Consider the following 13,160-nt stretch of genomic DNA (forward strand, 5'->3'; position numbering starts at 1 on the left):
AATATGTCCCAGCATATTATTGTCAATTACTACTGACAGCCAATACATAACCTTCTTGTCTTTTGCATTCCATTCCTTCCGTGCCTTTGTCTCTTCTGTCGTTGGAGGATCACTCACCTCCGGCTTCTTTTCTTCACCTGAAACAAACTCGTAGAGGCCTTTTCCAATAAGGAAATTCGTGACACGGAATTTCCATGAAGGGTAGTTCTTCTTATCAAGCTTCTCAATGATGGGGATTCCACTATTCTCTCCCATTATCACAAAACTAATACCAAATAGCAAGCAAATCTTCTGCAACCCTTGACCTATAGTGCACAACAATACACCAAACATTCTTTTTCATTGTCTGCTCAACAATACATGCAATTTGCAACCTGTTTGCAGATAAACCTTGTGTTTACTCACTGATGAACACTTTTCAACTTACAGATTTGAAATCTGTAACCGCGCACCCACTTTTGGTCAATACAGTCAAAGTCACAGTGTACCCTGAAACTGCTGTCTGTAACCTTGCGGCTCTAAAACGGGCCTTGAAACGGCCTCAAATGCCCAAAATAACTATGGGCTAGCTCTAAAGGGCTTTTCTGCAGAATATACATCACTCTTCGTGCACACTAAATCTCACTGCAATCTGAGATTTTTGCTCTGCCCTGCTTTCGGTGCCTCCACAGGCACTATCCAAGAGAGAGAGTGGAAGAATGAGAGAGCTTCTTACCCATGGCTTGCTTGCTCTAACCTTGCTTCTTCTCCTTTGCTTCAGCCTTCGAAATCAGCCTCTCTCAGTGGTGCAGCTCTGATACCATGTCAAGAATCGCGTGGTGGGGGGAGTTGCTCAAGATGATGCACCGAACACACACAGAATGCACAAGGAGAAGCTCACTCAAGAGACAAGAAGAGAGATGGAGGCCAAAACGTATTCTTGCTGATTTCTTCTTCTTCTTCCACTCTCTTTACAATGTACACAAAGTATAGATAAGATACAACATAAAAGGAAAGTGGCCTACTAAGTCAAACAATGCATAACCGACTACACTAGTCGACTGGCGCTATAACTATGCCAACTATAAATAGGTGTAACAACCTGAATATAATAAGTGATGAGTCAGTGGCCATGTGAGAGTCAAAATGACCACCGACGTGCTGAGTGTAGACGTGTGGACCCATCTAACCACGCGTCCATCATCAATGTCCACATGTGTTGAGCTTGTCATCTCAACAGTCATGGCAGTTTGATGATACAAACAAAGGATGGGATTCCGCACTGTGTATGTCCCATCTAGCTTATTCAAGATCAATTGGGAATCCCCTTTTACTAACAACCACCGAATACCACCTTGCTTGGCAATATGCAGTCCCATAATCAAGGCTTTATACTCTGCCATGTTATTAGTGAATCCTACCGCGAGATAAGCAGCTAACTTCATCGTGACTCTACGTCGAGGATCTCAGATTACTACTCTAACACTCCCTTTTTTACTAGGCCCCTTGGATACTCCGTCAAAATATAATGTGTACGTCGACAATGGGTTTACACAGGTTGCCATCACGAACTCCTCTATTCGTAATTATGATAGTCAAAATTTAGCATGTTTAGAGGATGAACTGACGGCTCCATCCCACCTTTTTCATTGAACTCAACCGGGATACTTGTCATTATTCATAAGTAGTGATGGTAGAAGACTTTGATCTTCCACACAAAGGTTCCGTCGTCTTGCTCAATCACTTTGTATCCTTTGCTCCACTAGATAAGTTTCCCCTGATGGTATCTCTGCTCCAGATATGGGTGCTCCAAATAAGGAATTAACCGCCCCATCAACCAGCTTTAAGCTCTTTTGCAGGTCTCAAATCAGCCCTAGAGTGGACCTGCAATGCATTTTTCGGTATTAGCATACTTAGAAATAATAAGGTTTAATTTTATTAAGATTAACCTTATCTTTAAATTCTACTTCCTGCAGATCAGCTAGTAGAGTCGTAGACCTATTTTTTCCTATCCTGACAATCTTGTAGGGGCCATCCCATCTTGGTTCCAGCTTCCCTAGAAACAGCTCCCTACGTGTATCGTAGTACCAAACTAATTGCCCTTTTTTAAAGGTATACTTCTTTGCTTTAAGGTCATGCAACTGCTTCATCCAACGTTTAGCTACCTCCTGGTGTAATAAGCTCTGCAATTTCAGCTGATCTAGGTGGGCTATGGTCGTGAAACGTTCAAAGAGTGCATCCTTGTCTCCCAAAGAGTGGTTAATTACAAATCGTATGGTTGGCAACTCGATTTCAAGGGGTAACACACACTCTTTCCCATAAACTAATTTAAATGGAGTATGGCTGGTAGCTCGCTTGAACATTGTATTGTACACCCATACCACCACATATAACTTCCTCTCCCAGTCTCGTTTCTTCTCAGAGACTATTTTAGACAAGATACCCACAAGCTGCTTATTAGTACTTTCGACTTGCCCGTTGGCTTGCGGATTATAGGGGGTCATTTTGTTATGCTTGATTTGCCAAGCTTCAGTCAAACTTTTCATCACTTCATTCAAAAATTTATCCTTTAGAGGTAGCAAAAGTGGCAAGAAATATAATGATCATCATGGGAAGGACTCTCAAAAGTATTGGTCTGAGTCATGTGGATGTAAATTAGATCTTATATGCCATTATTATGGGAAAGTAGGACACATACAGCCATGGTGCCATAAGATGTGCGATGATAAGTGCAAAGGAAAGGGGAAAGAGAACGTGTAAGAGAAATCCAATGATCGCAATATTATACCTACAAAGTCTAGCATGAAGATTGAGGAGATAAATGTCATGCATCGTAAGGAATATAATGGTGACTACACATTAGTAACCTCTTCATGTAATGTCTCTCAGCTAACCGAGACTGCGTCTATGCATGCACAGTGTTGGATCTTGGATTCAGATGCATCTTTTCATGTGACCCCTACCATGAGTGATTTCATACCTACTGCAATGTATCTAGTTTTATTGTGCTTCGGTGATTATTGGTATCTTTTTATTATTGGTATTGGTGATGTCACTCTACAGTTTCCCTTTGGTACCACTTTTGTTCTGCATAATGTACATCATGTACCCACACTAACTAAAAGCCTTATGTTTGCTAGGCAGCTTAATGATGCAGTTTATCATATATGCTTTGGTGATTATTCATGGAAGATAACTCGTGGCAGGCTTGTTCTTACAAGAGGTGCCAAGTCTGGTAGCCTCTACACCTTGGTTGTATCTAGGACTATTGACTATATTTTGTCAGTGGATTTTATTCCACATGTATCTCTCTAACATGCTCATCTTGGGCATATGTCGCTTAAGGGAATAAAAAGGCCTAGTGCTAGTATCTTCTGCCTTTTGACTACTTGCAGTTTGAGTCATGAGATCATTGTTTATATAGCAAGCACACTAGGAATTCACATAAAAAGTCTGGTATTCCACGCATGGGTGAGCCTTTGGCTCTTGTACATTCAAATGTATGTGGACCCATGCCCTATCAGTCATTAGGAGGTGCAAAGTACTTTGTCCCATTTATTGATAATTATTCACATAAGGTTTTGGGCTTACCCCATAAAGCAGAAATATGATGTCTTGACCGTCTTTCAACGTTGGCTTGCTCTCGCAAAGAATTAGTCTCGGTAGGAAATGCCTAAGGATAGATAAAGGGGCTGAGTACGTCTCATGTGCCTTTGAGAATTTTTTTAATGAGAAAGGAATGAAGCGTTAGTGGTGTGCAAATCGGATGCTATATGCGTACATAGGGAGCGCTGGAAGGTCCCCAAGAAAAAAAGTACTCTACTAAATACTCATAAAACAAAAAGGAATATTTGCACGACATGAAGAAAAGAGACAAATTGGGTACAATCTCCCCCCATTTCTTATGTGAGCACTTCACGCCATGTACTTATAAATTTATTCATCTCAAAGCTAAAAAATAGCCCAATTTTACAATTAGCATGCTTTAGCTTTTGTGTTTGCTTTTGTCCAAATAAAGAATAAATTGGTTGGGCACCCCAAAATTCGAGCTGTGCCCAAACATAGTGTCAAATAATGAAATATTTAAATTGCGCACCCATGCCCATACAAAATAATAAATATTTGTCAAGCATTTCAATAAATTACCACACCTAAATAAATATTAGCGCCACATCTTTAATGATAAGGAGCACACCTATCAAAAATGATAATTTCTTCTAGGTAATTTGAATACACGCTATCACCCCATGCTTCCCAATGCTACCAGCGTCTCCTCTACACATCAATTGAAGCATTCATAATTTTTAGAAAATAATAAAATTAAACTGATAAAAGTGAATACCTAGTAGTCTTCAGCTACAAAATAAATAAATATGCTAGAGCTCTGTCCTTACCTTAATTTAATACGAGTGCACTCTAAACTCATAAACATCCATTAGTTTAAATATATATTTTGCAAAATCACCTGAGATGGAATCACCCACGTGCACATTAAATTAATACGACGCCCGAAAAGGACAGACATCCCCATCAACTTCTCACACAAGGAATCCACCTTGTGTACGAGCCTCGACACATAAATATAGTTTTATGGAATCCACCACAAAACCTCATGGAATGCACCATGGAATTCAAAAAACTCACGGAATCCACCACCGTGGCCTCACTAAATCCATCGTGAAATATGCCTCGTGGCATCATACCCCTATATTCAATTTGGGTTTGGAAAATTTCACTCTTTTTAGGGTTATCATATATTGATTCTCTTTCAATAATTTAAAAACCAAAGATAAATGTTCATAATGCTCATTCTCATTCTTTCGGAAAACCAATATGTCATTAAAGAAAACAATTACACAATGCTGATGCTTCAAAAATATGTGATTCATCATACAACTAAATGTATCGCACTGGTGCATTAGTCAAAACAAAAAGGCATAACAAGGAATTCATAATGACCAAATTGAGTTCTAAATGCACTTTTCAAAATGTCAGATGTATTTAATCATACTTGATGATATCAATATTTGAGATCTATCTTTCTAAATATTGTGGCTCTTTGTAGTTTATCCATGAGGTCGTCTACCCTAGGGATCGAATATCTATTATTGACAATGATCTTGTCTAGGGCACAATAGTCAATGCACATCCTATAGGTATTATTTTTCTTCTTGACTAATAGGATAGGTGCACGAAAAGGAGAACTAATGGGTCTAATAAGTCCTTGGTTTAACAATGCTTCTTTCAGTTCAATTTGATTGTGTCTATAAGGTGCTTTACATGGTGGTTGAGAACCAAGGATTAAATCTATTTTATGATCCTTAGGACATGTAGGTAGTAAACGAGGGGGTAAATCAGTAGAAAAAAAATCTTTAAATTGTGAAAGAAATTATCCATACCTAGGATGCATCTGATTTTCCTTAGCTTTAGTTTCATTCACGCATACTAAGTATGATTTGCTACATTTTTCGAATGCACGTTTCGCCTGTGTGTGACTAAGCAATGGAAAATTATCTAAGGTGTGTGCTCCATGTAATGTGATTTGTTTTTCGTTAGAATAAATATTCATTTAATGTGTGGAATAATCTATATCAGGATTATAATTGTGATGCCAAGGCATTCCTAAAATAATGTCACTAGCTTGCAAAGGCACAACCAAGAAATTTATGCACTCAATAGAATTTCCAATTTTAATTTCTAAATCATAAACTTTTTGTGTGCCATTGTATCTAGTGCCTAAGAATGCATCTTTCATGCGATAATGAGTTGGAATAGTATGTAAATTTAATTCTTTTACCAATTTTGTAGAAATAAAATCATGTGTGCTCCCATCATCATGCAAAACAATATTCTCTTTAACATGCACAAGACATTTCATCGTTTATAATGAATGAGGATTTGGCATACCTGGTAAACTATCTAAAGCAATACCGATATCATCATCATCTTCCATGAAATCCATCATTTCTTTCATGGTCTTGATCTTCAGTTTGCTCCCAAGTAATTGATATGAATAGTTGGCTTCTTGGATTGACAATTCACCGCTAGGTGTCTAGGTTGGTGGCACTTGTAGCAAAATATAGAGTTGGCTTTGGAAACATTAATGGTAATGGCTGGGAGTTTAGGTATATTGGGACTCGGCTAGAAAGATAGCTTAGGATTTAAGTTTCTGTTTGGTGGTAAAGCAGGGGATCATATCTAGGGTTTACGGAAAGAAGAAGGAACAAAGTGATTTTGATTGAATCTTCAAAAGTATTGAATAGCTTTGTACCAAAATTAGTGTTAGTTGAAAATTATTTTTTTCGCTTCTCTCGTCCACAAAATTTGTCTTCATCATCATGGGCTAGAGAAATCGCATCGTCTAGAGTCATTAGCTTGAACATGTTCACCTCCGCATAGAAGTAACAAACCAAACCAGACATATACTTGTGCTTGTGGATCGCCTCAGGTACATCTTCAAGCATTCGAAGTTGCAATAAGGCGTTCTAGAAGTACTCGGTGTATTGCAGAATAGGCTCACGATCTCTTTTCTCTTTGTTTGCAGAAGATCCCATTGTTTGATTGCTTTTTCATGGAATTGAGGTGGAAGAAAATTCTGCAAAATTTTCTTTTGAAAAGCCTCCTAAGTAGTAGGACAATCAATACTCTTGTGGACAACAGTCCACCATAACGATGCTTTGTCCACTAAATGGTTAGTGACACATTTGAGTTTATCTTTTTTGGCATACTATTCTTCATGGAAGTAATCATCAAATTGAATGATAAAAGCAAGAACAGTTTTTCCATTAAGTAGCCCATTCAAAATATGTACTTTGAAATTTCTTTTACTTATCTTGGCTTCTCTCTTGATAGACTGTACTTCGAGTGTTGCATCGATCGTATGTCGTATAACATCTTCGAGTTGCGGTCCATCTTGATTAACACTAGATCATTGAATAGTAACCAGTTGAGATTGCAAAGTTTGACATGCTCTTTCTTCCTCTTGAACTTCATCATAATTAGGTCCAATTTTTGCTCCAACGTTGGTTCCGATAAATCAGCTTTGGCCATAAATTCTTCCATAGTTTGATTGGACATCCTACAAAATTTCAAACAACTTCACACACTCAAAATCTAATTGGAGGGATGAGCATATTGTTGGTAACTTTGAGGAAGACGAGAGACGAAAGGAAGAGAGGAGAGAAGAGAGATATGAGACACCGGAAGTGGAACCCTAGAAGTGTGTCAACTGAGCACACATGATAGGAATATATAGAGGGGACTTGGGGCACTATATATAGACAGACTATATATAGCTAACACCCCCGCTCAAATAAAGGTCCCTTACTATGGATGAAAAAACCCTTGGGGGCTCAAGGGAAAAACCCATAGCTCTATATAGGCCTACCGCTATATTAATATTCAAAATATAAAATTACAAAGTTGAACTTACAAGAGCCTATTCATAGGCATCAAAGGAGCTACATCACTCATGAATTACAACATCAACGGAGAAGGAGCTACATCACTCAGGAGCTACATCACTCCTGAATTACAACAGCCTATTTAGAGGCATCAAAAGAGCTTTATCACTCCTAAATATGCAACATGTAAAATAAGGATAAGCGACATCACTGCAAAAGATAAAATCTCCAAGAAATTCCTTCAACTGAACTGGGGATGTAAGTAGTATATCTGTCACATCAAAACTTAAAGAAAAACGTTACACTGACATTAGAACAACACAAGGTCTATAGAGACGGTTTGCGACGCCGCTCTATAGACAACATAACACATGTGGGGCCCCATGAACAGAATATAAATAAAACAATTTTTCATCAGCTGAAATATAGACGGTCATCAGCTGGAGATAATATAAACAAAATAATGTATCATCAACTGGAATAGACCCCCATCAGCTGGAAAGAATATAAACAAAACAATGTATCATCAGCTAGAATATAGATGCTCATCAATGGAATAATGAACGAGGACGATCATCACGAAGCATGGCAATATCAACATCCAAAAGTAATGTTGATGTTGAAATGTAGAGAGAGCTGCCATTGCCCGCTATTACAAGTCGATTAATTTATGAACCGCTGAAGTAAGCAACTTAGCGCTAATCATCATCATGTGTCGTCTTGTGAAGAAGGATTGCTCCAGAAACACTTCGTAAAGTATGAATGCTTGTAAAACTTGAAGTCGATGCAACACCTTTTTAGTGATCGAGTGATGAAAACCTTATTTAAAAGCTTGTACTCTGATAATTATAGCACCAGCTTCGCTAACTTGCTGAGGTCGACGACAAATTAGGTGTAGCGTCTTTCTCCTGTCCAGACGTCGACGACAAATTAGGCGCATCGACTTTTTCCTGTCCAGGCGCCACAAAACCTTAGACGAGAATGCAGATATGGAAGCAAATAAATGGAAGATGCAAAAAATGCAGACACTTCAAGATTGTAGGCCATGGCTAGAGCAACGACGATGCCGCTAGGCCCCAAACTGTGACTCCTTGTTGCAAGGACAGTCCATGTTACGTTCGAGGACCGATATTTTGATACCGTGAGTGCAGCCTTCATCTTCCGATTTCACAAGGCACTTAACCAATGCTTTGTAAAGAACAGTCATGACGATCCTGACATGTCAAACTGTCTGCCTAAACGACCAAGCAAACGCCCCAGGGATAGAGAGATGTGGTCTAAGAGGATATATTCTGATTCATCCGTTCTTCTCCTTCGATGAGGCAAGCCCTTCTCCCCCTCCGGCATTCCTGTCGCCTCGGCTCAGGCTGCTTGCCGTGGCAATTCAATTCTATGCTTCCCTGCTCCAAGCTCCGGTAAAGCACCGGCCCGCAGACCCTTGCGCATATCGGCGACATACGGAACCGATAACCCTAATCACCGTAACTATAGTAGCAGCTACAACAGTAGCTTGTACTATACGACAACATCGAGGTCGACCTAGACCCTAAGAAGATGCTAAAGCCAGGCAATCCGAGGACCGTCCAGGCCACAATCCGGAAGGCGATGCCAGTGGGATACCGGGTCACCATGCCTAGTGGCAGAGAAGCCTATCTCTCGGCTCAGGATCTAGGATTTGTTGGCGGCCTCGAGAAGCTCCGGAAGATCTTCCAACCAGGCCAAGAGGTCACCATCCACATCATGACCCGGGGTGGCTCTGACCTCCATCCATGTCGTGACCCGGGGTGGCTTTGGCCGTGAGGTGCTCTCTCTTAAGAAACCAGACCTTAAGATCTTCCAACCAGGCCAGGAGGTCACCATCTGCATCATGACCTGGGGTGGCTCTAACCTCCATCCACGTCATGACCCGGGGTGGCTTTGGCCGTGAGGTGCTCTCTCTTAAGAAACCAGACCTTAATAGGCCTGATCCATCGCCAAAGCCGTTGCGGAAGGAGTTCGAAGGGGGGAGGTGGCACAGGCCTTCCAGATATTCTTGACAGGCCAAGGTGCATTGTAGGACGTTAAGGGGGCGAGGCTTCTCTCACTCTGTCTCTCGCTTGTTCTCTGCATCGATCCATGCTGTCTGAAGAGCGTGAGGGTGAGGAAAAATAGAGGCAGAGTGTGTGAGTGTGAGGGTATTACAGAGCGCAAGGAAAATAGACGTGAAGGTCTTCGATGTCAACAACATGTATCTAGCGTAAACACTAATGCTGGAAAGCTCTTTTTTAATGTTGTAGAACCTTGCTCTGATACCATGTTGGTAACTTTGAGGAAGACGAGAGACGAAAGGAAGAGAGGAGAGAAGAGAGATATGAGACACCGGAAGTAGAACCCTAGAAGTGTGTCAACTGAGCACACATGATAGGAATATATAGAGGGAACCTGGGGCACTATATATATACAGACTATATATAGCTAACACATAGCTCAAGGTTAGGTTTAAAGACTTGCTTTAAAAAAAAGAAAAGTATTTTTACAATATTTCTTCTCTGTGGTTACGGTAATTGATGAAGGTTTTCTTCCAATGAATACTTTTTCCATGTAGACTATGTATAACAATTAGGTTTTTGCTGAAAATCGGCTCTCTCAGAGTGTAGATACGAACAGAGGCTTATTGAAACTTTCGAGAGTAGTTCGGGAAGTATTTGGTGTGAACAACTGCTATGGGAAGATTTGAAATTTTGAATCTTTAGGAAAGCTTAAAACCTTAAGCTTAAGCTGTTAAGGAAAAAGCTTAATGAAATCATTTCGTTCTATAAGATAGTACAAGATGACGTCCTTGTCTAAATCCCCATCGTCAAGAACATACTAGCACCACAGTCGTCGTCGCTGAAGCCATAAAGAGCTTAAGCTTTGTAAAGCTAAAAAGCTAATCTTAATGAATTTTTTTTTCTATGTGTCTTAAAAAAAAAGTCTTGATACATGTAACGTCTTCACCTGTTATCTTCAGGACACGTCTAAGCAGTCCATCAGAAAGGATGTCTAGAAAGCTCCGCCCGGCACTCCCATGGAATGTTACGGGGTTTGCGATTTTGGACTTTCTGTGTCTACCATGTAGTGAAAGTATTATGGCAGTTCCCACCTAGGACCGACCTGAATCAGGGTTTTCCCAAATGGTCATTTCCTAAACGACAACTAGCATTGAACCCCAAGCGAACTACTTTATGCAGAAATGCCAGGGTTGAAGCGAATTCATGCTGCACTTGGTTCAAGGAAAATGGAAAACGAGAGGGATGCAAGGCTCGACCTCTCTGCCATAAGGCATAGTACCATTCCGTTTCCCTAAAACAGCGTAAATCAGGATTATTATAACTTAGACTCTAGGTCAGCGCCCTTGCTGTTCGTGTCCTTTGAACGATCTTCTTGCTGTCCATCATGATTGAGAAAAGTTCCCGGCCAACCACGACCACCCATCCGTAGGACGGACCCATGGCCACATCCAACACACTTTCCTCAGGTTGTTTTAGTTATTTAATTGCCTACAACATTTAGTTGGACATGTATCAATCAGCTTCCTTAATTAGCCTGTTAGGCACTGGTTCCTTCACGTAATCATAGTACTTGACATAGAAAAGAAATGTTAAACAAGTTCCTTTTCAACAGCTTATCATATTTATCTTTGGAATATATTTATAAATTCTAACCTGTAGGCTTATTCATAATCCGCCCGAAGGCTATCCAACAACCTACAGGGATTACTAATCCAAGATTCAACCCGTAGACTAGTATGCGGGCCTCTAGATCCAATCCCGAGTCACGTTGGCCTCTCGTGCAGGGCCCGGAAGGCAAGGGATTTACGGCCAGACCGCCCTCTGGCACCCAAGCATCCTCCTACTCCAAGTAGCGCTCAACGGAGAGACCTCTTGCAGTGGATTCGGTCCACCTTCTCGGGCGGTTAACAACCCCCTTGGTTAGGGTCATGCAGGCAGTCGGGGGTAACTGAGGCTGCCTCTCCCTTCAGGCCTTCAATCTGAAGCATTAGATATCTTTTCATCCTTTATTTCTTTGAGCAAACAAAGCAAACAGTACTCTCTACAACTGTTACAAGCACAATCATTTCTAGTGGCTGTTATTTTTAGCCAACTGCTAAGGAGTAAATCCTTCTTTCCGAATGCATCCAACACTTGATCCGGGATCAATTGTGACTTGGAAAGATTCCCAAGGGTTTTTTTGTTAACCCTTATATACTTGGGTTAGGGCCATACCCTATTAACCCAACTTAACCAATACCTTAAGTTCTATTAGCAGTAAATATGTTATTCCAATTTACTAATTGGTCTTCTTCCAAGAAAATATCTAATTCTCGTATCTTGGTCACTTTACCCAAGAAAGGTACTATATCAAGACATCCTCTTGCAATATAAACTTGTGTAAGAATCTGCCAATCTCATTCCGAGGAATTGGCCATTACCTTGTGATCAAATTACAAGATCATGCGACACTGCAACTTGTTGCTCGAGTGTCGCATCTAATCCATGGGACTATTTTACCCATCAATGGCGTCTTCTAATCACAGTATCATAATTAGATAGGAAACATGGTTAGGGTGTCTTCATGACAATCCGTTCTTGATTGTATTAGGCCGATATTGTCAGTCCTAGGGTTCCAATTTCAATACGAGTTTCATACTTTTAGTGAGCGAACCTTAGGGTAAAAACCCTAGATCGTCTCTCGCAAGTACGTCCTATTGTCTCTACATTTCGTGAATGTGGCCAAGTCTTTTATTTTTCTCATCTATGCTTAGAACATCACTTTGATCATATACTCTCGCACTTTGGGGAGTTGAAGGTATAACATACCACCATCGAGGTTGTCAGGGGTTTGGATAGAAAATTATCTATTCACAAACATGTACAAGAGACATTTAACTATTGTGACATGTACCATGTCGTAATACAATTAACAAACAAATGAATTCATGGACTTGTTCACAATGGGCCGGCAACAGAAAGGTGTCATGCAAATCCATCCATTTATTTCAAAATCTTTGTCGAGAAATCCAGATGGATCTCATCGAATTGTTGCTCCAGCTCCTTCAAGTACCACTTTGAACCATTGCACATCGAATAATATCATGGAGATGCTACAATAATCCACTGTAATAATACTTTGCAAGTTCCCAAAATACTCTTTCTCATCTATAACCGTGTTTGGATCCATTTCTCATCGTCGGCTCTCTTGCTCGTATTGGAAGAGAGGGAGAGAGACAATGTAATGGAGCAGCAACCTAACCTTCAAGTCGTTCATCATATTCCATTATTTCATAGACTACTAACATAACATAAGTGTATACAATAGTTCTAAGGTCCGTAGGACCATTCACACTAGGTCTAAGACCACCGACTTATTTAATGTCCCACACTTGTTGATACAGCGGGACAAGACTAATGTTGATCATACATACTATGAGCTTGATATTCTAACATCTGATGAACTCCAAGTAGCTGTCTAAAACTACTAAACTTATCTTTACCCAAAGGCTTGGTAAAGATATCTACAACCTGTTCATCAGTCTTCACATGCATAAGATCTACTCTCCCTGTAATAACCATCTCTCTGATAAAATGGTAGTGTACCTCTATGTGTTTTGACCTAGCATGGTAAACTGGATTCCTTGCCAGGAGTACACTACTGAGATTGTCACATAATAAGGTTACTGGAGCATCCACCTAAATGTCCAAATCAGCCATAAGCTTGAGCAGCCATGAAATCTCACATGCTGCCAATGCAATACCCCTG

The sequence above is a fragment of the Lygodium microphyllum genome, chromosome 30 (genome assembly GCF_053477565.2).
Source record: "Lygodium microphyllum isolate KBCC chromosome 30, Lygodium_microphyllum_v1.1.10, whole genome shotgun sequence".
Classification (NCBI taxonomy): domain Eukaryota; kingdom Viridiplantae; phylum Streptophyta; class Polypodiopsida; order Schizaeales; family Lygodiaceae; genus Lygodium; species Lygodium microphyllum.